This window comes from Hypanus sabinus, chromosome 13, assembly GCF_030144855.1.
Source record: "Hypanus sabinus isolate sHypSab1 chromosome 13, sHypSab1.hap1, whole genome shotgun sequence".
Taxonomy (NCBI): domain Eukaryota; kingdom Metazoa; phylum Chordata; class Chondrichthyes; order Myliobatiformes; family Dasyatidae; genus Hypanus; species Hypanus sabinus.
The window spans coordinates 102177071-102203419 of NC_082718.1; the positions used below are offsets into that span (position 1 = coordinate 102177071).

General features: G+C 42.1%; 1 pseudogene; it reads left to right on the forward strand.

The window, feature by feature from the left end:
* Window positions 1-1430: 1430 nt before the first annotated feature.
* Window positions 1431-10533, forward strand: LOC132403412 (phosphatidylethanolamine-binding protein 1-like; annotated as a pseudogene).
* Window positions 10534-26349: the final 15816 nt, after the last annotated feature.

Here is a 26349-nt window from a genome sequence, read left to right on the forward strand (position 1 = left end):
TACCGGAAGGGGCAATTACTGGAAGTTACCCATTTCAATTCCACTTCCCATTCCCATTCCGGCATGTCAGTCCATGGCCTCCTCTGCTGCAGCGATGTGGCCGCTCTCAGGTTGGAGGAGCAGCACCTTGTACTCCGTCTGGGTAGCCTCCAACCTGATGGCATGGACAGCAATTTCTCGAACTTACAGTAATTGTCCCCCCTTCACCATTCCCCATTCCTGTTTCCCTCTGTCACCTTTTCTCCTTACCTGCCCATCCGCTCACTCTGGTGCTTCTCCCCCTTCCCTTTCGTCCATGGTCTTTGATCATCTCCTATCAGACTCCCCCTCCTTCAGCCCTTTATCTGTTTCACGAAACAACTTCCCAGCTCCCTTTCTGTCTCCCTCACCCTCTCTGTTTCACCAGTCACCTGCCACCTTGTATTACTTCTTCCCCTCCCCCCAGCTTCTTAATCCAACTTCTCCCCTGCCTTTCCAGTCCTGAAGAAGGGTCTCGGCCTGAAATGTTGACTCTTTACTCTTTTCCATAGACGCTAGCTGGCCTGCTGAGTTCCTCCAGCATCTTGTGTGTGGCACAATATTTTGAGTCTGGTAATGTGTCTATTGACTATAATATACTGTATACAATGGGAGAAACCTCTGAATGTTCGTACACCTTTGTGAAGACAAATAATTCATACATATAGTCTAAAAGTACAATAGCACAGAGATCCCAAACACCTAAGCTGATGTTGTCAGGGCATATTCTCTTCGTATACAAATGGATGGGCTTGTGATGATGTTTGATGTGCTTGGTGATGATATCAGTCTGGCCATAAACGCTTCCTTGAATTCACTCACAAATCATGCAAATCAACTTAGCCTGGTTTGATGCTGGCCTATTAACATACCTCCATTGCCTTAGTTTTGCTGGATGCATACAAGAAAATCTCATGGTCACAACACTTTGGGAACCATAACTCTTGAGCAGCCAGCCCCCTTGTGGGGGCCAGTACCCTCATACTCTTTAAACAATATTATTTGTTTACAAAATTGTTATTTTAACTTCAACCTGATTACTGCACGCAACATTCATTAAGAACTCAAGGCTGCTTCTCGTTTGAATTAACGTTTTCGATATTCACATGGTTCCTTAACTGCTGAATCCTTAACGGTAGCTATGGTGGAATGTAAAAATACGATTGGCCAACGATGAGTAATTTTATTAAGCGACTTAAACTTTCATAGAACGGAGTAAGAAGACCAATCTCTGATATCAAGTCAGCGAATTCATGTGTTCGAGATCACCACATGTTCAAAGTGATTGGCTGGCTGCTGGGAGAGTGTACAGGGACAAGCCTATAAGGTTTGAGGGCAACGAACCCCTCGCAGCTTATTGAGGGGATGAGTGTGGAATTGTTTGGACTGAGTTGAAAGTGAGTGACAGAGACATGCCGGTGGGTTTGCGGGAATGGAGCGGGCCCCTGGCCCTGAGCAAAGTGGAAGAGAAGCCGGAGCAGCCTCTCGCCGTCACGACGTGGACATCGATAGGCTGTGCGAAGCGCTGACCCCGACCCAGGTACCGCGAATCCCCGGACAAGGGGGTGGGGTGGGTGAGGCGGTTGGCTGAAAATGGGCGCTGCCTGGTCACAACGCTTCGCTTGGAGTTTGTTACTGCTCACTGGTTTATTAATAGTTGGAGGGTGACTGTCATTCGGCGTTTCTTTCGCTGCAGCGCCGTCTTTTTGCTTCGGTTGGCTGCAGCCCGCTGCTGCTTTGGGGGGAAATTAATCTCTACATGTGCTTAACGATCACTGTTGTTCTGGAGTGATGGTAAAAAGGGGGATGCGTTATTAATTACTTTGTTAGATAACTTTATTCCTTGTTAAAATTTAAAACAAACAGCAAGTGGTGGAGGCAGAGCGCTTGGCATCTGCGCAAAGAGAAGTTAACTCTTCAAGTCACAGACCTTCCATAGACTGTTGTTAACTGTGTTTTGCGAAGGACGGAACTATGGTTGAGAAATCTGTAAAATGTTCCTTCTAGAGGGCGTAGGCTGTCTCTGCCCCTATTGGGTTCACCCCTGTTCCTGGCACTTCATGGGGTAGGACCTTGGGTGTTGTACCCCCAGAGGGCTCTTTTGCTGCCTGAAGACCCAAACAAGTCACGGCTGGGCATCTGACACTCGCCACCCACCATCTTTCCTCTGGTCATGGTTTTCAGCTGGACCTCTGACTTCAGCTGCATATAGAACCACAGCACAGAAATAGGCCTTTTGGCCCTTTTTTGCTGTGCCGACCCATTTTTTTTTTGCCTAGTCCCACTGATCTGCACCTGGGCCATATCCCTCCAAACCCCTCTCATCCATGTACCTGTCCAAGTTTTTCTTAAATGTCAAAAGTGAGCCCGCATTCACCACTTCATCTGGCAGCTCATTCCACACTCCCACCAATCTCTGCCTGAAGAAGCCCCCCCCCCATGTTCTCTTTAAACTTTTCCCCCTTCACCCTTAACCCACGACCTCTTTTTTTTCCTCCCCGGCCTCAGTGGAAAAAGCCTGTTTGCATTCACTCTATCTATACCCATCATAATTTTATACACCTCTATCAAATCTCCCATTCTCCTACGTTCCAGGGAATAAAGTCCTAACCTATTCAACCTTTCTCTGTAACTCAGTTTCTCAACTCCAGGCAACATCCTTGTAAACCTTCTCTGCACCCTTTCAACCTTCCTGTAATTAGGTGACCAAAACTGCACACAATACTCCAAATTCGGTCTGACCAATGTCTTATACAACCTCACCATTACATTCCAACTCTTATACTCAATACTTTGATTTATAAAGGCCAATGCACCAAAAGCTCTCTTTACAACCCTATCTACTTGTGAATCCACTTTTAGGGAATTATGTACCTGTACTCCCAGATCCCTCTGTTCTACTGCACTCCTCAGTGTCCTACCATTTACCTTGTATGTTCTATCTTGTTTTGACCTTCCAAACTGCAATAACTCACACTTGTCCACATTAAACTCAATCTGCCATTTTTCAGCCCATTCCTCCAACTGGTCCAAATCCCTCTGCAAGCTTTGAAAACCTTCCTCACTGTCCACTACACCTCCAATCTTTGTATCATCAGCAAATTTGCTGATCCAATTTGCCACATTATCATCCAGATCATTGATATAGATGACAAACAACAATGGACCCAGCACTGATCCCTGTGGCACACCACTTGTCACAGGCCTCCACTCAAAGAAGCAATCCTCCACTACCACTCTCTGGCTTCTTCCATTGAGCCAATGTCTAATCCAATTTACTACCTCTCCATGTATACCTAGCGACTGAATCTTCCTAACTAACCTCCCATGTGGGACCTTGTCAAAGGCCTTACTGAAGTCCATGTATATAACATTCACTGCCTTCCCTTCATCCATTTTCCTGGTAACTTCCTTGAAAAACTAATAGATTGGCTAAGCATGACCTACCACACACAAAGCCATACTGACTTTTTCTAAAGTCCCTGTCTATCCAAATACTTGTAGATCCTATCTCTTAGTATTTCATCCAATAATTTACCTACTACCGATGTCAAACTTACCAGCCTATAATTTCCCAGCTTGCTTTTTGAGCCTTTTTTAAACAGCTTTAGAGTGGTTACTTTATCCCAGTGGAAAGGTAGAGCTTCTAATTCAGGAGTACTTTATATACTGGTTAGTTAGCTCCTAAAACTCCCGATTATTCCCATCAAAGTAATTCTGTTAGTTCTTTATTGTGCCTCTTCATTAGTGCTAAATGTGACTTCACTTCCAGCCCTGCTGTTGAACTTGCCCAAGAGGATGAATTTATCTCCCTTTTGAGGTGCGGACTAGGATTTTTTTCAAGGTTGGAATGCAAGTCTTTTTAGGCCTTGTACAAAGCCACAGAATTTGGGAGTGAGCATACATTGATGCCTGTAACATGTTTTTCCATCATAAAAAAGGGGTCATGATCATGAAATGTTTTCTGACTCTGCAGGGCCAGATGCTCTTGGTGAATTTGCTTTGTGAAGATAGTGTTCATCTGGTTTGATCTTCCACAAACTGCTGCCTTGTACTTTATACCACCCCTTCTGAGTGACATGTCTCACTCAGTGCAATAAAGTTGATGTCCTGGGTTCCGACGTCATAGCAGAGTTCAGCTTTCCCTTATTTGGGATTGACCATGAGGGTCCTGACATTCCAGCTCCTGAACTTCATAATGTGGAATGGAAGTTGCTTGTGTGTGGTTTCCACAAATGTAATGTCACCATTGCATACCAGTTGGAATGGGCTTCAGGGAGCAGGGTCTCGAGCCAGTGAGTAAGGGGGACCAAACTTTTTAAGAAAGGAGGGAGGGAGAAAACAGAGAACTATCGACCTGTCAGCCTGACATCAGTGGTGGGGAAGATGCTAGAGTCCATTATTAAGGATGAAATAGTGGCATATCTAGATAGCATTGATAGATCGGGCTGAGCCAGCATGGATTTACCAAGGGTAAATCATGCTTGACTAATCTGTTGGAGTTTTTCGAGGATGTAACCAGGAAGTTAGACGGGGGAGATCCAGTGGATGTAATGTACCTCGATTTTCAGAAGGCATTTGATAAGGTCCCACAAAGGAGATTGGTGGGTAAAATCAAAGCTCAGAGCATCGGGGGGAAGACATTGACATGGATAGAAAACTGGTTGGCAGATAGAAAGCAAAGGGTCGCAGTGAATGGGTGTTTCTCGGAATGGCAGGTGGTGACTAGTGGGGTGCCACAGGGCTCGGTATTGGGATCACAGCTGTTTACAATTTACGTCAACGATTTGGATGAAGGCATTGAAAATAACATCAGCAAATCTGCTGATGATACTAAGCTGGGTGGCAGTGTGACATGTGATGGGGATGTTAGGAGAATTCAGGGTGACTTGGATAGGCTGGGTGAGTGGGCAGATACTTGGCAGATGATGTTTAATGTGAATAAGTGTGAGGTTATCCACTTTGGGAGTAAGAACAGGAAGGCAGATTATTATCTGAATGGTGTAGAGTTAGGTAAGGGAGAAATACAAAGAGATCTAGGAGTCCTTGTTCATCAGTCACTGAAGGTGAATGAGCAAGTGCAGCAGGCAGTGAAGAAGGCTAATGGAATGTTGGCCTTTATTACAAAGGGAATTGAGTACAAGAGCAAGGAAATCCTCTTGCATTTGTACAGAGCCCTGGTGAGACCACACCTGGAGTATTGTGTACAGTTTTGGTCTCCAGGGTTAAGGAAGGACATCCTGGCTGTAGAGGAAGTGCAACGTAGATTCATGAGGTTAATTCCTGGGATGTCAGGACTGTCTTACGCAGAGAGGTTAGAGAGACTGGGCTTGTACACGCTGGCATTAAGGAGATTGAGAGGGGATCTGATTGCAACATATAAGATTATTAAGGGATTGGACAAGATAGAGGCAGGAAATATGTTCCAGATGCTGGGAGAGTCCAGTACCAGAGGGCATGGTTTGAGAATAAGGGGTTGGTCATTTAGGACAGAGTTAAAGAAAAACTTCTTCTCCCAGAGAGTTGTGAGGGTCTGGAATGCACTGCCTCAGAAGGTAGTGGAGGCCAATTCTCTGGATGCTTTCAAGAAGGAGCTAGATAGGTATCTTATGGATAGGGGAATCAAGGGATATGGGGACAAGGCAGGAACTGGGTATTGATAGTAGATGATCAGCCATGATCCCAAAATGGCAGTGCAGGCTCGAAGGGCCGAATGGTCTACTGCACCTATTGTCTATAAAGTGAAGATCAGATTCTGCTGCATGGTAATTAAACAGTCCATGTGTCATGCTCTGGGTGTCTGCATACTCTTCCGTACATGCCTTAGAGGAGGCGTTGCTCACTGTCTCCATTCTGGGTTTTTAATCCCTCTTTTTATTTTTTTTCTTTGCCCTCTGCAACACATGAATTGGCAGTGCCCAAGCCCAGACATGTCTCTAGTTCCCCTTCCATTAATCTTTCTGATTATTGCCTCCTCCCACCATCACTATTGCCACCACCAATTAACTTGAGCTTGAACTTGTCCTGTTCTCCAGATGGTTGGCTACTGGCATTATGTCAATTCTGCCATTTACTTTGTGTGTGCAGGTACAGAAGTGTCCTGTCAGCATTGACTGGCCTGGTTGCAGTCCAGACAAGCTGTACACGCTGATTCTAACTGACCCAGATGCTCCAAGCAGGAATACACCAAAATTTAGGTTGGTATTGAAATAGCCATCAACTCTGCTCTCAAACGCATCTCTCCCATTTCCCGCATATCTGTCCTTACCTACCACCCCATCAGCCTCCAGGTCCAACGTATAATTCTCCGTAACTTCCGCCACCTCCAACGGGATCCCAATCCCTTCCCACTGATCTCCCTCCTGGCACTTATCCTTGTAAACGGAACAAATGCTACACTTCCTCCCTCACCACCATTCAGGGCCCCAGACAGTACTTCCTGGTGAGGCGACACTTCACCTGTGAGTTGGCTGGTGTGGTATACTGCGTCCAGTGCTCCCGGTGTGGCCTTTTATATATTAGTCAGACCCGACGCAGACTGGGAGACCGTTTCGCTGAACACCTACGCTCAGTCCGCCAGAGAAAGCAGGATCTCCCAGTGGCCACACATTTTAATTCCACGTCCCATTCCCATTCTGATATGTCTATCCATGGCCTCCTCTATTGTCAAAATGAATCCAAACTCAGGTTGGAGGAACAACACCTTATATACTGGCTGGGTAGCCTCCAATCTGATGGCATGAATATTGACTTCGCTAACTTCCGTTAATGCCCCTCCTCCCCTTCTTACCCCATCCCTGACATATTTAGTTGTTTCCCTGTTCTCCATCTCCCTCTGGTGCTCCCCCCTCCCTTTCTTTCTGCTGAGGCCTCCTGTCCCATGATCCTTTCCCTTCTCCAGCTCTGTATCACTTTCCCCAATCACCTTTCCAGCTCTTAGCTTCATCCCACCCCCTCCAGTCTTCTCCTATCATTTCGCATTTCCCCCTCCCCCCACTACTTTCAAATCTCTTACTATCTTTCCTTTTGGTTAGTCCTGACGAAGGGTCTTGGCCCGAAACGTCGACAGCGCTTCTCCCTATAGATGCTGCCTGGCCTGCTGTGTTCCACCAGCATTTTGTGTGTGTTGTTGTTGTTGGTAGTGAAAAGACAACTTCTGATTTTGTTTTTAAAAGAACTGGCTGAGAGTGAAATAATTTCAGATAAGCAGACAATTTTTAATAAATTAACAAATATAACATTCAAAAACAATACATTTGGTCTTTCCTAAGGTTATGCCTGAGGGAGTGTGAGACAGTTGCAGTCTAAAATTTAGTGCTAGTCTTCTTCCCCCCCCCCCCCCCCCAGGAGGAATCACTATATAATCATTGGAAGTTTGGAACATGATTCCGTAAATGGTCACTGACAAATCGGGTTAATTCAAATGAACAAATTGAACATATGAAAAAATAAAAACAAATTGGTTGCATATCAGCTGTGATCTCATTGAGCGACAGAACAAACTTGAATGAATATAAAAGAGAGAATTGAGAATATCCTGCATTCCAACATTTTATCCAGCCTTGAGGATCATTTTCTTGTTTACAACAAATTAATATAGTCGTTTTTGCTGCTGCTGAGGTCCAGCTGGAAATTTGTTGTCAATTAATGGGCTTATTTGAAGGAAGAGATATACAAATATGCATAATTAGGTGGCCTTAAAAAGGCAGAAATAAATGGTTGGAAAAATCACATGCACAAAACGAGCAATCTTACCTATTGATAATTTAAACCCACATCTTTGCTTTCCCTGTTCCTAGTCTTACTCACTAAATTGTAACCTGCTTTTTTTTTGTAAGCAGTTATCTAGTCTGTCATTTGTTTCAATAGTCAAGTTGTACTTATTTAACTTCATGTTGCACATTAAAATCTAAATAAATTATGAAAAGACATGTCTTTGGTATTTCTTGTAGGAAATGTGTGATGGAGTTATATACAGTGAATTCTGTTTAATATTTAGTGGCTGCCCCAATTAGCTAAAGCTTCTTGGAAACGGCTAAGGTATAAAAATGAAAAACTACTATTAAACTGAGTAACAATTTATGTATCTAAATGAATTGCAAATCAAATTAGAACACATTTACTACTACTACTGCACTATAAAACTGTATTAGTTCCTAATAATTATCAATGGAGAAATTCATCCAATGTACGTTGCCATGTTCTGTTGCTTGACTGCAAATGAACAAAATTGGTGCAAATATCTGGTGCTCGTAAAGGACTGCCTTCATAAAATGCTTTTGACAATTGTATCCTCCAAATCTTCAGTTTTATTGAAACATTTAAGATGATTGTTGATACCTTATTTCTTTGTAGTCCCTAACTTGAAGTAGCAAAATCGTTTCATGTTTACTCCTATTTCTGGCATCTCCAAGCCTGAATACTGTATGTGAAATTGCAGTGAGCAGAACATTTCTGAACTGTCTTGCTGCATATTTTTCACCAACTATCTGTGACAAAAATCACTGCTTTTTGAACATGTGCAACTAACACTATTTAAACACTGTCGTCCTAAGCATGGTGTTTTCTAATGGCCATGTAAGTGCATGCAACTGACGCTAGTTAGAAAGTACTCAGCTAAGTCTCCTGTCCCAATTAAGTGCCCAATGTCCCAAATACTGGCGAAGGGAATCCTATTTTCTTGATCAGTTTTTGTTCTTTAAGGATTGTCCCAAATAATACTTGGCAGATGACGTTTAATGTGAATAAGTGTGAGGTTATCCACTTTGGGAGTAAGAACAGGAAGGCAGATTATTATCTGAATGGTGTAAAGTTAGGTAAGGGAGAAATACAAAGAGATCTAGGTGTCCTTGTTCATCAGTCACTGAAGGTGAGTGAGCAAGTGCAGCAGGCAGTGAAGAAGGCTAATGGAATATTGGCTTTTATTACAAAGAGAATTGAGTACAAGAACAAGGAAATCCTCTTGCATTTGTACAGAGCCCTGGTGAGACCACACCTGGAGTATTGTGTACAGTTTTGGTCTCCAGGGTTAAGGAAGGACATCCTGGCTGTAGAGGAAGTGCAGCGTAGATTCACAAGGTTAATTCCTGGGATGTCTGAACTGTCTTACGCAGAGAGGTTAGAGAGACTGGGCTTGTACACACTGGAATTAAGGAGATTGAGAGGGGATCTGATTGCAACATATAAGATTATTAAGGGATTGGACAAGATAGAGGCAGGAAATATGTTCCAGATGCTGGGAGAATCCAGTACCAGAGGGCATGGTTTGAGAATAAGGGGTAGGTCATTTAGGACAGAGTTAAGGAAAAACAACTTCTCCCAGAGAGTTGTGGGGGTCTGGAATGCACTGCCTCAGAAGGCAGTGGAGGCCAATTCTCTGGATGCTTTCAAGAAGGAGCTAGATAGGTATCATGGATAGGGGAATCAAGGGATATGGGGACAAGGCAGGAACTGGGTATTGATAGTAGATGATCAGCCATGATCCCAAAATGGCAGTGCAGGCTCAAAGGGCCGAATGGTCTACTTCTGCATCTATTGTCTATAAGTGGCTACCCCAATTAACCGATGGCCCAATTCACTGGAGTCCACTGTACAGTATATTCTGAACATTCTTCAGTGAACAATCCATTGTTTCAAATTGCTCTTTACCCTGCTAAATATCTTGAAGACAAAGTATAAGTCTGAAAATGCTGCAGCTCCCTTGTATTGCACCACTGGCCGTAGCTAATAGATGAGGTGTAATTAAGTAAAGCTTAAAAAATATTCCTCTCTATTTCTGTAAATAAATTTGGCATGACATAAATTCATGAAATTTCAAGTAGTTTTTACAAGTTGCTTTGGTTTTTTTTTTAAATAGTTATAAACATCTTTGCTGACATCCAGGTTTGTACCATGCAGCTGGAAAATACACAAAGAAAAAATAAGTTACTGGGAGGATGTATGTTTGGTTTTCATTACTGATGGGTTTATTGTGTAGGATAATAACTATATGTTCTGCTCATTGGGCTCTGCGCTTCCATAAACCTTCCAAAATTTGTCCAGTATAGCCTGATACTGGAATCGTAAGATTTGCTTCCATGTTTCTATTTGTGAATTCTGCACAGAATATATAGGGCACACTCTTGATTACCCAATCGTCATGCTCTGTGTCTCTATGAAGTAGGTCACTGAAGTAGGATACTTCCATCTTCACAAGCCAACTTCTCAAGAATGAGATCATTTGGTCATCTTTGACTGTCTGATTTTTTTTTTTCCCTACGAGGAATGTCAGATTTGTGATCTTGCTCCTCCCTTTTCTAAACTTCATTGGATCATTTAGTTGAAAACTATGTGCAGAATTTTCCATTTACACTATTTCTTTGTTAATTTTCCCAAACAGGCTGATGCAGGGTATTGCCCAAGAATTACTCTCATTCTATGTTCAATAGGGGATGGCATCATTTTCTTGTAATTAACGTAAAGGAAAATATTAACAATGGAGCAATTCTTTCTGATTGTTGGCTCTGGCCCTCTTAAAAAAAAAACGGTAAGGCAGATTGATTAGTACAGACCGAGTCAATACTCAAATGTAATTTTAGTTACAGGTATTCAGTCACTCAGGTTTGTTTTGTGGAAAATGTAAATCCAAATTCTCTCAATTGTGCACTTCTAGTACACCCAGTGTAATGCCACACATGACACAATCCTAAAATATAATACACCACTTCAGACTGATACAATATTTGTGCCACGAATTTCATTTTTTGGAATCTGAACCAGAAATGAGGTATCCCTGCTTTACCTGGAAAATTATTTTTTTTTAATTTAAATGTTTTTTTTAATACATTTTCTACATATCTACAGATAAAAAAACCCCAGATCAAAATGAACATTGATACAGTGCAAAAATAAACATACAATAATAATATGATACAAAGAAAGATAATTGAGAAAGCACCCAAATTGAAGACATGTAAAATTAGTATCCTCCCCAAGCCCCGCAACAAAAAAAAACTCCAGACCAACCACAACACAATATAGAGAATATAAATCAGGACAATCAAACCCCCAAAGCTGTAAATACACTTAGCAACAGAAGATATTAATGCCTACTACCAAAAAAAAAGGAGCTGAAAGCAAGGGACCGAAAAAAAAACCTTAGTTAAGAGGAAGGTTATGAAAGTACTCAATAAAAGGTCCCCAGACCTTATGAAACTTTATATCCGAATTAAGAACTGAATAATGAAGTTTTTCAAGGTCTAAGCAGGCCATAATATCGTTAAGCCATTGAGCATGCGTGGGCGGGGCAACATCTCTCCATCTAAGGAGGATTAAACGTCTAGCCAGGAGAGAGGCAAAAGATAATATTCGACACTTAGTCGAACTCAGACGTAAATCTGTCTCACCCCAGAAACCGAACAAAGCAATTAAAGGGTTAGGTTCTGGGTGGTGATTCAGAATATAGGATAACGTTATGAAGACATCTTTCCAAAATTTCTCCAAGCTAAGACAAAACCAGTACATATGAATGAGAGAGGCCTCGCCCCTTTTGCATTTATCACAAAGCGGACTAATGTTAGGGTAAAATCGAGATAATTTAGATTTAGACATATGGGCAATATGAGCAATCTTAAACTGTAAAAGGCAATGGCGAGCACAAAGAGAGGTTGAATTAACCGATTTGAGAATCGAGTCCCAAATCTCATAAGATAAGGAGGTATTTAAATCATGCTCCCATGCCATTTTAATTTTATCCACAGGGGCACGTCGTAAGGCTGCTAATTTATCTCGAATAAATGATATTAAACCTTTACCTAGTGGATTAATGGAAAGAAATAAGTCCATAACATTTTTCTCAGGCATTTCAGGGAAGTTAGGAATTAAAGGAATAATAAAGTGTCTAATTTGGCGATATCTAAAAAAATGAGCATTGGGCAGATTGAACTTAGCAGAGAGCTGTTGAAAAAAAGCGAAGCGATTATCAATAAAAAGATCTTCAAAATGTCTAATGGCCTTCCTATACCAATCATGGAATACTGAGTCATACGTAGTAGGTAAAAATAAAGGTGATTATGTAAGATAGGGCTAGAAACGGAAAAACCATGGAAACCATAAAATTTCCTAAACTGAGCCCAGATATGCAAAGTGTGTCTAACAAGAGGATTAACTATTAATCTGGACAAACTACTAGGGAGTACAGAGCCAAGAAGTGCAGAGATAGATAAATCTTTAGTGGAACTCAACTCCATTGCTATCCAATTAGGGCACTCGGGTTGGCCATGGAAAAAAGACCAAAAGGTAGCACAACGTATATTGGCTGCCCAATAATATAAATGAAAGTTAGGTAAAGCCATGCCACCTTTTTTTTAGATTTTTGGAGATAAACTTTATTAATTCTAGAGCGTTTATTCTTCCACAGATATGACAGAATAATAGAGTCTAAGGAATCAAAAAAAATTTAGGAATAAAGATTGGGATTGATTGAAATAAATATAAAAGTTTAGGGAGAACATACATTTTAACAACATTAATACGACCTACCAAAGACATAGATAGAGGTGACCATTGTAACAGACTCTGTTTTACAGTATATGAAAGATTGGCAAAATTTTCACGAAAGAGATCTTTAAGCTTCCTTGTGTGTAATCCCAAGATAAGTAAATTGATTATGAACTACTTTAAAAGGGAGATCACGAAATGTTAATTCTTGTGTTTCTTTATTAATTGGGAAAAGTTTGCTCTTATGTAAATTAAGTTTATATCCAGAGAACTGGCTAAACTGGTCAAGAAGTGAAAACATTGGAGGTAAGCATGTGGACGGATTTGAAAGAAAAAGTAATAAGTCATCAGCATAAAGAGAAACTTTATGCTCAACACCCCCTCTCCAAATCCCAGTCAATTCAGGACAATTTCGAAATGCTATCGCCAAAAGTTCTATAGCCAAATCAAAGAGAAAGGGACTTAAAGGGCATCCCTGATGGGTGCCACGTTTGAGGTTAAATAACTGGGATTTCTGAAAATTAGTTAAAACAGAGGCAGTAGGACACAAATACAGCAATTTGATCCAAGAGATAAAACTTTGACTGAAGTCAAATTTTTCTAAAACTGCAAAAAGGTAGTTCCACTCTATACGATCAAATGCTTTCTCTGCATCGAGGGAAATAACACATTCAGGAATCCCAGTTGGAGGGGAATATAAAATGTTAAATAAACGCCAAATGTTAAAAAAAAGGAAGACAGTTTTTAATAAAACCAGTTTGATCATCAGAAATAATAGAGGGAATAACAGTTTCTAATCTATAAGCCAAAACTTTGGCCAAGATTTTAACATCAACATTAAGCAAAGAAATCGGCCTATACGAAGAACACTCTGTTGGGTCTTTACCCTTTTTTAATAAAAGAATAATAGGTGCCTCATTAAAAGAGGGTGGCAATTTGCCATAATTAAACGAGTCAGATAATACTGAGAATAACTGAGGAGAAAGAAGTGAAGAGAATGATTTATAAAATTCTACGGGGAACCCATCAGGTCCAGGAGATTTCCCTGAGGACAATGCAGAAATTGCATACCTGGAAAATTCTGATAATTTTTTCTTTCATTCTCAAATGCTGATGATAAAAATTATCAGATTGGATTTTGTGGATGATGACATAACTTGTTGTTTGTGGGTGTTTCCCCACAAAATCAGTGGCAATGTTGGGAGTCTCACATGGGTATGCAGAGACAGATCTGAAAGTTGCTGGTAATTCATCTCCAACACCTTGTCATAAAAGGATGATTAATTTGATTAACTGCATAACACTTAATATGTGAACTAGCATTAGCTTGTATTCGAGTTATTTTATGGCAAAATAAGTTTGAAGTGTTCAGTGGTATTTTACTACATGTACTGTTAGTGTTTATCTTGATCTGTTCCTATACATACCCTGGACAAACTTTCTTAACTTTTAATGGAACCTTAGCTGACTTTAACTCCTCAATGCATGTTTTGGATCATGTCTTCTCTGCCCTTTTAACAATTTTTCATTTTTTCTTCCTTCTTTCTTCTACACTCTGTCAAATACAAGTAAGCGGTGGTAATATGTAGACTCGTAGCTTACATTTCCCATGTACAAAATTTAATCTTTAGCCAACAGTTCCCCAAAACAACTGAGCTAACCTGCTATAGAAGTGAAGTGTTATTGCAGTATTTGTTGAAAACTGGCAGAACATGCAGAAAAGAAAGGTTCTTATACTGGAGAATCCATAGTTTAGGAGGTTTGTTAGTGACGGGATGCAAATGTAAAGTGATGGGCAAAAGATGAGAGGTAAATGGTCCTATGTAGAAAGTTGGTTATTTGTTTTCCTTTTTGTTTCTGATGGCAATTAAAAATGTTTGAATTGGACCAAATTACTAACTTGGTGCTTAAAACCCAGCACAAGATGGAATGTAAATATGGCTATTTGAAATGATTATGTCCACTAGGCAATCTTTAATGTTATGATGGGACTATGAGTGATGTATCAGTAAAGTGAGGAGCATTAGTTGGTTCTAATGTCAAAATGATTGAAGGCAGGGAGGAAAATGTCCAGTGGCTTATGGTTTCGCTGGGTACTGTCATACATTGTACATTAAGATCTTGAAGCTTCCACAAAGTGGCCTCATAGCCCATTGCATCCACAATAATTTTTAATAAAGTAATTCAGTTTAGTCTAAAGCCTCGTAGAACAGTCCAGCCAGCTGTTCAGCCAGACTGTGTTAATGTATTGCTGTCCTTCAATGGAGAAAATTTTCCTTTAGTTTCCCATTACCCTAACTAATTCTGTGTTCTAGGTGCTGCTATGATTTTGAAGTTAATGATTAACTTTTAAAAAAAAAACAACTCACTATTTACTGTGCTAATATTTTGAAAGGGCTTAGATTTTAAATTTTCAAATTTATTTCAGGCCTTCACCGCTCTGTCTGGCTGGATTATGAATAGTCCAAACCGCTACAGTGTGATGAGCCATGATTGACCATCCGGTCAGCTGGTAAACCATAGAACATCACAGCACAGAAACAGGCCTTTTAGCCCTTCTTCGCTGTGCCAAACCATTTTTCTGCCTCGTCCCATTGACCTGCACCTGGGCCATATCCCTCCATACACCTCTCATCCGTGTACCTGTCTAAGTTTTTCTTAAATTTTAAAAGTGAGCCTACATTTACCACTTCAGCTGGCAGCTCATTCCACACTCACACCACTTTGTGTGAAGAAGCCCCCGCTAATGTTCCCTTTAAACTTTTCCCCCTTCACCCTTAACCCATGTCCTCTGGCTTTTTTTCCTCGCCTAACCTCAGTGGAAAAAGCCTGCTTAAATTCACTCTATCTATACCTATCATAATTTTAAACACCTCTATCAAATCTCCCCTCATTCTCCTACTCTCCAGGGAATAAAGTCCTAACCTATTCAACCTTCCTCTGTAACTCAGTTTCTCAAGTCCCGACAACATCCTTGTAAACCTTCTCTGCACCCTTTCAACCTTATTAATGTCCTTCCTGTAATTTGGTGACCAAAACTGTACACAATACTCCAAATTTGGCCTCACCAATGCCTTATACAACCTCACCATAACATTCCAACTCTTATACTCAATATTTTGATTTATAAAGGCCAATGTACCAAAAGATCTCTTTACAACCCTATCTACTTGTGATGCCACGTTTAGGGAATTTTCTATCTCTATTCCTAGATCCCTCTATTCTACTGCACTCCTCAGTGTCCTACCATTTACCTTGTATGTTCTACCTTGGTTTGTCTTTCCAAAGTGCAATACCTCACACTTGTCTGATTTAAACTCCATCTGCCATTTTTCAGCCCATTTTTCCAGCTGGTCCAGATCCCTCTGCAAGCTTTGAAAACCTTCTTCACTGTCCACCACCATCCAATCTTTGTATCATCAGCAAATCCGCTGATCCAATTTACCACATTATCAGCCAGATCATTGATATAGATGACAAACAACAATGGACTCAGCACTGATCCCTGTGGCACACCACTTGTCACAGGCCTCCACTCAGAGAAGCAATCCTCCACCACCACTCTGATTTCTCCCATTGAGCCAATGTCTAATCCAATTTACTACCTCATCATGTATACCTAGCGACTGAATCTTCCTAACTAACCTCCCATGCGGACCTTGTCAAAGGCCTTACTGAAGTCCATGTAGACAACATCCACTGCCTTCCCTTCATCCACTTTCCTTGTAACCGCCTCGAAAAACTCTAATAGATTGGTTAAACATGACCTACCACGCACAAAGCTGTGTTGACGCTCCCTAATAAGTCCCTATCTATCTAAATACTTGTAGATCCTATCTCTTAGTAGTCCTTCCAATAATTTACCTACTACGGACGTCAAACTTACTGGCCTATAATTTCCCGGCCTTTTTTAAACAACCGAACAACATGAGCTATCCTGCAATCCTCCGGCACCTCACCAGTAGATACCGACATTTTAAATATATCTGTCAGGGCACCTGCAATTTCAACACTCGTCTCCTTCAAGGTACGAGGGAATATTCTGTCAAGTCCTGGGGATTTATCTACTCTGATTTGTGTCAAGATAGCAAGCACCTCCTCCTTTTCAATCTGTATAGGTTCCATGACCTCACTACTTGTTTGCCGTATTTCCATTAATTTCACGCCAGTTTCCTTAGTAAATATAGACGCACAAAATCCATTTACGATCTCCCCCATTTCTTTTGGTTCCATACATAGCCAACCACTCTGATCTACAAGAGGACCAATTTTATCCCTCGCTACCCTTTTGCTCTTAATATATCTGTAGAAGCTCTTTGGATTATCCTTCACCTTGACTGCCAAAGCTACCTCATGTCTTTAGCCGTCCTGATTTCTTTCTTGAGTATTTTTTTTGCACTTTTAATATTCCTCAAGTACCTTATTTTCTTTGTTTCCTATACATGTCATACATCTCTCTTCTTTATCAGAGTTCCAATATCCCGAGAGAACCAAGGTTACTTATTCTTATTCACTTTGCCTTTAATCCTGACAGGAACATACAAACTCTGCACTCTCAAAATTTCCCCTTTGAAGGCCTCCCACTTACCAACAAACATCCTTGCCAGAGAACAACCTGTCCCAATCCATGCTTTTTAGATCCTTTCTCATTTCTTCAAATTTGGCCTTTTTCCAGTTTAGAACCTCAACCCGAGGACCAGATCTATCTTTATCCATGATCAAGTTGAAACTAATGGTGTTATTATCACTGGAACCAAACTGTTCCCCTACACACACTTCCGTCACCTTTCCTAACTCATTTCCTAATAAGAGATCTAATATTGCATCCTCTCTAGTCAGTACCTCTATATATTGATTTAGAAAACTTTTCTGAACACATTTTACAAACTCTAACCCATCTAGACTTTTAACAGTTTGGGAGTCCCAATCAATATGTGAAAAATTAAAATCCCCTACTATCACAACTTTGTTTCCTGCAGTTGTCTGCTATCTCTCTGCAGATTTGCTCCTCCAATTTGTGCTGACTATATAATACAACCCCATTAATGTGGTCGTACCTTTCCTGTTTCTCAGCTCCACCCACATGGCCTCGGTAGACAAGCCCTCTGAGCACTGCTTTAACATTTTCCCTGACTAGCAATGCCAACCCCCACACCCTTCATCCTTCTGCCTCTATCACATCTGAAACTTCAGAACCCTGGAACATTAAGCTGCCAGTCCTGCCCCTCCTGTAGCCAAGTTTCACTAATGGCTACAATGTCATAATTCCACATGTCAATGCACACCCTCAGCTTGTCAGCCTTCCCCACACTACTCCTCTCATTGAAATAGACACACCTCAGAAGATTATTACCAACACACACAACCCTTCTATTTGTGACTTTGCATGAACCTTTAACATAATTTATTTTCACCCCTGCTCCACTATCTACTCTGGCACTCTAGTTCCCATCCCCCTGTAAATCTAGTTTAACCCCCCCCCCCCCAATAGCACTAATAAACCTCTCTGCAAGGATATTGGTCCCCCTGTAGTTCAGGTGTAACCCGTCTCTCTTGTACAGGTTGCACATGCCCCAGAAGAGGTTCCAATGATCCTAAAATCTGAAACCCTGCCCCCACACCTGTTCCTCAACCATGTGTTCATCCTCCAGAGCATCCTCGCTGGCACGTGGCAATCCTGAGATTACCATCCTTGAGGTCCTGCTTTTTAACTTCCTACCAAGCTCTCTATACTTATTCTTCAGGACCTCCTCACTCTTTCTTCCTACATCATTGGTACTGATGTGTACCATTACATCTGGCTGCTCACCCTTCCATTTCAGAATGCTGTGCACACTATCAGAGACATCCCTGACCCTGGCACCCAGGAGGCAACAAACCATCCGGGAGTCTCTGTCACGGCCACAGAACCATCTGTACCTCTAACTATCACGTCCCCTATCAGTACCGCTCTCCTCTTCTTCCCCCCTCCCTTCTGCACTGGAGAACCAGACCTAGTGCCAGAGATCCAGTTGCCGCAGCTTGTCCCAGGCAAGTCATCTCCACCCCCCCCCCCCCCCCCAAACAGTATCCAAATTTGTATACTTGTTGTTGAGGGGCCCTGCTCTGCCTGCCCTTTCCCCTTCCCTGACGGTAACCCAATTACCTGTGCTCTGCTCCTTTGCTGTAACTACCTTCCTGAAACTACTATCTATAAATTCCTCATTCTCCCAAATGATCCGGGGGTCATCCAGCTCCAGCTCCTGCTCCAGTTCACTAATGCGGTTTCTTAGGAGCTGCAGTTGGATGCACTTCTTGCAGGTGTCATTGTCGGATACCAGAGGTCTCCCTGACTGCCCACATCCTGCAAGAGAAGCATTCCAACATCCTGCCTGCCATTCTCTCTACTCTAAACAAAACAAAAATTACTGAAACCTACCCTCCCCTCTGCTTGTTTACGCCGAAGCATGTTGATCCAAAGCCATCCCACTCTGACTCAGTCCACTCTGATGATGGCCGCTGTATATGGCGGTGTTTTATTTTAAACCTTTGGCACGCTATGTCACACGCCTGCGTAGTCTAGCCTCTTTCCCCCAATCAGTAAAACAAAATGGCTTCTCTCCGAGATGCCTTTAGTCCTTCACTTTCAGCCGCTTGCCTTGATTTAGATGTGGCAAATTCAAAATTACTGATTTCTATAAAAAGTATAATTTGGGTTCACCTATAGCTGGGTCCTGTTACCAGGCTGATATCTATAACTATGTACCTAAACTCTGTGAACAGTTAGGTCAGAAGTAAAAGGTTGCAAATTTAGGTATACAACGGAACGTAGCCCTGCCCCTACCTCGGTTACTCAGACCACATCTCTGTTATGCTAATTCCAGCATACAGACGCTCCAGACCAGTTCAGAAGCAGGTGAAAACCTGGCCAGCAGGAGCCATCTCTGCTCTTCCAGACTGCTTTGAGAACACTGACTGGCACATGTTCAGGGAGGCTGCAACCGATGGCGACTCTACCAACTTAGAGGAGTACACAGCATCAGTGACCAGTTACATCAGCAAGTGCATCAATGACGTCACTGTGTCCAAGACCATCACTATACGTGCTAACCAGAAGCCATGGATGACAGCAGAGGTGCGTGTGCTGCTAAGGACCCGTGACTCCGCCTTCAGAGCAGGTGAGAAGGCAGCCCAAACAACAGTGAGGGCCAAACTGACCTGGGCCATCAGAGAGGCAAAACGTGCACACGCCCAGCGAATACACAGCCATTTCCGGGACACAATGACACGCAGCACATTTTGAAGGGCATTCAGGACATCATCATCTGACTGTGCAGGTGATGCCTCCGTCCCAGATGTGCTGAACAACTTCTACGCTCGTTTTGAGGTGGAAAAAATGACGTGGTGGCAAGGAAGTCCACCCCTCCTACAAATGACCAGGTGCTGTGTCTCGCCGTGGCCGATGTGAGAAGAATCCTGTGCAGGGTTAACCCACGGAAGGCTGCTGGACCAGAAAATATTCCTGGCAGAGTGCTCAGATGATGTGCAGACCAGCTAGCAGATGTTCTCAGTGCCATCTTCAACATCTCCCTGAGCAGCACCCTTGTTTCAACGTGCTTCAAGATCACCATCGTCCCCGTGCCAGTCGTCTTCAGTGTCCTGCCTCAATGACTACCGTCCCGTTGCACTCACATCCATCATGAAGTGTTTCGAGAGGCTCATCATGAAGCACATCAAGACCCTGTTGCCCCTCTCACTGGACCCCCTGCAATTTACATACCGTCCCAACCGCTCAACAGATGACACCATTGCCATCACCCTCCACCTGGCCCTAACCCACCTGGACAAAAGGGACACGTATGTTCGAATGCTGTTCATAGACTTCAGTTCAGCATTCAACACAATCATCCCTTAGAAACTGATTGGAAAGCTGAGCCTACTGGGCCTGAACACCTCCCTCTGCAACTGGATCCTAGATTTCCTGACTGGGAGACCTGTCAGTCCAGATTGGAAGCAGCATCTCCAACACCATCACACTGAGCATGGGGGCTCCCCAGGGCTGTGTGGTCAGTCCACTGTTATTCGCTCTGCTGACCCAAGACTGTGATGCAACGCACAGCTTGAACCACCTCATCAAGTTCACCGATGACACAACCATGGTGGGTCTCATCAGCAAGAATGACGAGTCTGCATTCAGAGAGGAGGTGCAGCGGCTAACAAACTGGTGCAGAGCCAACAACCTGTCTCTGAATGTGAACAAAAGAGATGGTGGTTGACTTCAGGAGGGCACTGAGTGACCACTGTCCGCTGAACAGCGATGGCTCCTTGGTAGAGATCGTAAAGAACACCGAAAATTCTTGGTGTTCACCTGGTGGAGAATCTCACCTGGTCCCTCAACACCAGCTTCATAGCAAAGAAAACCCAGCAGTGTCTCTACTTTCTGCGAAGGCTGAGAAAAGTCTATCTTCCACCCCACATTCTATAGAGGTTGTATTGAGAGCATCCCGAGCAGCTACATCACTGCCTGGATCAGAAATTGCACCATCTCGGATTGCAAGACCCTGCAGCAGATAGTGAGGTCAGCTGAGAAGATAATCGGGGTCTCTCTTCCCACCATTATGGACATTTACACCACACGCTGCATCCTCAAAGCAAACAGCATTATGAAGGACACCTCGTACAAATTCTGCTCCCTCCTGCCATCTGGCAAAAGGCACCGAAGCATTCAGGCTCTCACACCCAGACTATTTAAGTTTCTTCCCCCAAGCCATCAGACTCCTCAATACCCAGAGTCTAGACTGACACCAACCTACTGCCCTCTACTGTGCCTATTGTCTTTATTGTACTGCCTGCAATGTTTTGTGCACTTTATACAGTCCTGTGTAGGTCTGCCGTCTAGTGTAGTTTTTGTGTTGTTTTACGTAGTTTTTGTATTGTTTCATGTAGCACCATGGTCCTGAAAAACATTGTCCCATTTTAACAGTGTACTGTACCAGCAGTTATGGTCGAAATGACAATAAAAAGTGACTTGATTTGACTTGTGACTGATGTAATTAGTGTGCACCTATCCTGAACTTGCACCTACCTTTTTGACTTTGAAATAAAACATCAGTGGATGAAAATTGTCTTGTCTCTGTGTTTACTAGTTCATTCACAGGTTAAAAACAGTAATTTGTTTTTCCAGACCTTTTGTAATGATGTAAGTTCACAATACCACCTTGTTTAATACACAGCAATGAATTGAACTTCCTTTTCATGGTTTGAAATGTGACCCTGAATACCTGTTTGCATTCCACGTTCATTCTGACCTCTTACGGTAGTTCCAATGAAACGACGTCAGGTGATGGCACGAACCTTCTCTGAACTCGGCACATTATCATCTTATACAATAGACAACTTCAAGTTTCTGATAATAAGCAAGTTCCTAAATGTTGCTTGTGTTAGACCTCCATATTAGAAACAGAAAAGCTATTTCTCTCAGACTGATTGGCAACCATCTTGTATAGACACAAGAAAATCTGCAGATGCTGGAAATCCAAGCAACAGGCACAAAATGTTGGGGGAACGCAGCATCTATGGGTAAGAGTACAGTTGACATGTCAGGCTGAGATTCCTCATCAGTTCTGAAGGGTCTTGGCCTGAAAAGTTGACTGTTTACTCTTTTTCCACCGATGCTGCCTGGCTTGCTGAGTCTCCAGCAATTTGTGGGTAATCATCTTGTAAAGCCCAGGCTGGTTTTGGTCTCCTTCACAAATGCAAAAAATACCTTCTTGTAATCTGAAAATGTGCAAATGTAGTTAAGGTTACATGGCTCCTGAAACTTAGCCTTGTAATTTTTCTTATTCCTTTCTTTGTACTTTGGTGGCTTTGGTGGCTTATAACAAAGTCAGCATTGTAGGTTCAACAGCCTTAGGTTATTGAATGCTCATACCTATAACATGACTTGTGGGAGATGGGATGCCTATCTTGATCAAGTTTTGTTAAGAGTGATGAAGGCAAAACTACATATCATGAAGTCCTCCTACAGGGAGGAAATCTCATTTTTTCTGATTCAGGCTGAGAAAATTCTGGACCTGCTGTCTGAAAAGGGCTAGGAAATGGCTTTATTATACCCTCTACACTAAAGCAGAGAAAGACACCAAACTCTGCCATGGTTAAGTTGCCCTTAGCCAGTCAACTTCACAAGGCATATCCACAAGAGTCTCCAAACTGGGCATACTTTTCCCACAGACTCTTAATAGCTTGATTCATACTTGCAGTGTCATTCCTTAACAGACACAATGCCATCCTCCATCACAAATCCTTGGTCTGTCCTGGCCCAATAGAAACAGCATTCATACAGAAGGGAGTGATACTAAAAACACCGATATGGAGTGTATGTCTACATTGGATGGGCTTCACTGACCAAGATGTCATGTCCATGTCAAGAGGAACCATGAAATCTCATACCACCTGGTCAAGCCTACGTTACTAGGATACCATTTTGCAGAACTCGCGTATTTGGCAGAGAGAAGGAGCTCATTTGTGCTTAATCCCCATCCCACTTTATGCTTGTGCAAGAAGCCAAAGTCCAAGTTGGAAAAACTACTTCATCTTGGAACACCGCAGACTTTTCAACTCAATACTGAATTCTGCAACCTCGGATAACACACTTACCCCTCACAGAACCAACCATCTGTTGCAAATTATCTATCTGCAGTATTGGCTCAGCTTTTCCCCTTTCCAGCAGCACACCTGACCTGCTTGGTATTTCCTCCAACTATGTGCTCTATCTCTCAATAAATAAGAGTGCAAAACAGGCCCTTCCAATCCAATGAACTGTGCCCCCCCCCCCCCCCCGGGGCAATCCACCTATTTAACACTAGCCTAATCACAGGAATTTTACAATGTCGACTAACCAGTACTGCTTTGTACCGTGGGAGGAAACCCACGTGGTCACAGGGAGAACGTAAAAACTCCTTACAGATGGCAGCAGAATTGAACTCTGACACCCCGAGCTGTAATAGAGTCGCACTAACCGCTACACTACTGTGTTGCACCATTTTGTTTGCATCCTCACTATAACTACCTTCAGCTCATTTTCTCTCCAAATGTCTACAGTAATGAAACAACTTTACCTCTATTACTTATCCCCATGGCAACTGTAGTATTAACACTATCAGAGATACTTGCTTTGCCCTGTTTATCCTTTTCCAATTCTGACAAAAGGTCTTCAACCCTCAGGAATAAACTTTCGCTTTCCTTAGATGCTGCCTGAGCAGCTGAGTTTCTGGCATTTTTTTTGTATAATTTCATTTTTCCATTATCTGCACTTGTATTAAAACAATTGCCTAGTCTATTTAAATCAGCAGCATAGTGGATGAAATATCAATGGATGCAAGGGCTTCACTGAAGATTACATAATTTCTCAGCAAATGCAGCAAGATCTAGACTAACATTCAGGTATGGGCAAGAAATATTCACACCACGAAGTTCATCAACAACAGTCTGTACCAATTACCCACAATTTTTAAATAACATCACAATAATTGAGTCTCCTGTACTCAGTATCTTATGTGTTACTAGTGACTAGAAACTCAACTGGATCAACCACAAGTACTTTTACTGCAGGGAAACAGGTCAGAAGTTGAGCACCTTGCAACTCACCTCCAAAACCCAACCTTTCCGTCAACTACAAGACACAAGTCAGGAGTAAAAGGGAATACTTTCCACCTTCCTAGAATCATTCAATTTCCAACAACTCTCAAGAGCCTGCTTGGCTGCAGTAGGCAGCATCTACAAAATGCTTTCTTAAGGTACTTTCAACAGCTCCTCCCAATCTTTTAACACAGAGGAAAACAAGGCATATAGCAACGTCACCAATTTGCAGGCTTCCTTCCAAATCTTGTGGTATTTTGTGCAGGGGAGAGGTGTATACGGGGGGAGGGGGGTGAGATTCCTGTTTCTCTGAACTGACTTCCATGGCTTTTCTTGGTTCCATGGCCATCTAGAGAAGAAAATTCCCAGTCATATACTACAAACATATTTCGATAATAAATGAACCTTTGAAATCACACTGCTATCCTAACTCAGAAATGTATCAGCAGACCTTCATTGTTGCTAGTCTAATCAGCAAGTAAAGAGACCTTTTGACCCACAATGTTGTGCCAATCTTTTAACCTACTCCAAAATCAATCTAAACGTTCCCTCCTGCATAGCCTTCCATTTTTTAGAATCTCTGTGCCTATCTAAGAGTCTCTTAAATGTTCCTGATGTATCTGCCTCTACCCCCACCCCCGGCAGTGTGTTCTGTGACTCTGAGCAAAAAAATCTCTGTACTTTCCTCCAATCAACTTAAAATTATGCCTTCTTGTCTTAGCCATTTCCACCCTGGCAAAAAAAGGTAGTCCCTTATTCTTAAAGCAGAAAGGGTTGTCCCTCTATCTTACAGCATTTACAAAAAAAGGGGTGCTGTTAAATCTAAAGTCAACAAGTATCTACCACAACAGCAGGAGTCATATCAAGAGCTGGTTCTGTATGTTGGGAGATGAATCATGCCATACCCAGCATGTCTTAAGAGCTCTCCAGGATAGTTTCAGGACCCAACCAGTTTCAAAATCTTTATCAATAAAGATCAATCTTTATCAATAAGGTGACCAAAGTTCAATTCCTTCTGCAACTCCTCAGCAACTGAAGAAGTCCACATCTCCATTTAGTAAGGGTTAAAAACATGCAAGAATGGGCTGGTAAGTGGCAACATTAGTGTCACATTAGCATTGGCCAATGAAGAAAGTCGAATCAACCATCCTCAATATTCAGTGGTATTAGCACTGTCAAATCCCCACCATCAACAGTCTGAAGGGTTGCTATTGACTGAGGCGCAACAAAAATATGCTGGCTCCATGAGTAGGTTGAAGACTGTCTACTTCAGGGTAAGTCACTCACTGCTTGACACATCAAAGATTATTCACTATCTGCAATAGAATAATTTTCACTTACCTGACACTCCCTTCATCACTGTTGTAACAAGGATACTGGGAACACAATTCACAAAGCGCACTACAGTTGCCAAGACAGTGGCATAAACATGGACTAAACCTACTTTGAGAGATTGGTCATGGCTAAAGTTGCACAAACAAGGACTGGAGCTTGCTGCAATTTGCTACCAAAAATTCATTTTTTCATATATTGTAACTTTCAGTAATTATTTCATGTCTTTCTGCTGCCACAAACAACAAAATTCATGACATACGTCAGTGATAATTGGGTGTAATTGAGCAGCACAGACTCACTGGGCTGCTAATATACTGTATTTCAAAATAAAATACAGTAAAAAAGCTTGCTGATTTTTACCACCAAGGTGGATAATGGCAGATGATTCATGGAAACGCCAAGCCTTCCGATTCCTTTCCAAGTTTACTACATTAGGATGGATATTAATAGGTAAATCAGGAGAAAGTTTTCCCCTTAGCTGAGGCATTTACAATCAATAGACTTAGGTTTAAGGTGGCAACGGAGAACAGAATCATTGTTTTATTCAGAGATGGCAAGAATCTTTAATGCTTTTAGGGGTTGGGGCTGCAGGCAAGTATTCTCATAATTTGTAGGAAGCATTTAATGCTTATGGCTGGCATGGACAAAGCGGGCCAAATGGCGACTTGAGTCAATGGTCCTGCCTTGAAATTATAATAATCACTGCTCCTTTTTCACTGGGTTTGTTTCCCTACTTGCTGCCAATAGTTCATTAGAACAGTGCATGAGGACACTTCTATTTTGAGGGCAATAGAGGATGGACAATAAATGCTGACCTTGCTAACGATGCCAAAAAAGTTCTGGTCACCATATAAAAAGTAATATATATGGATAATGCAGAGGGTGCAGAAATTATTTATAACC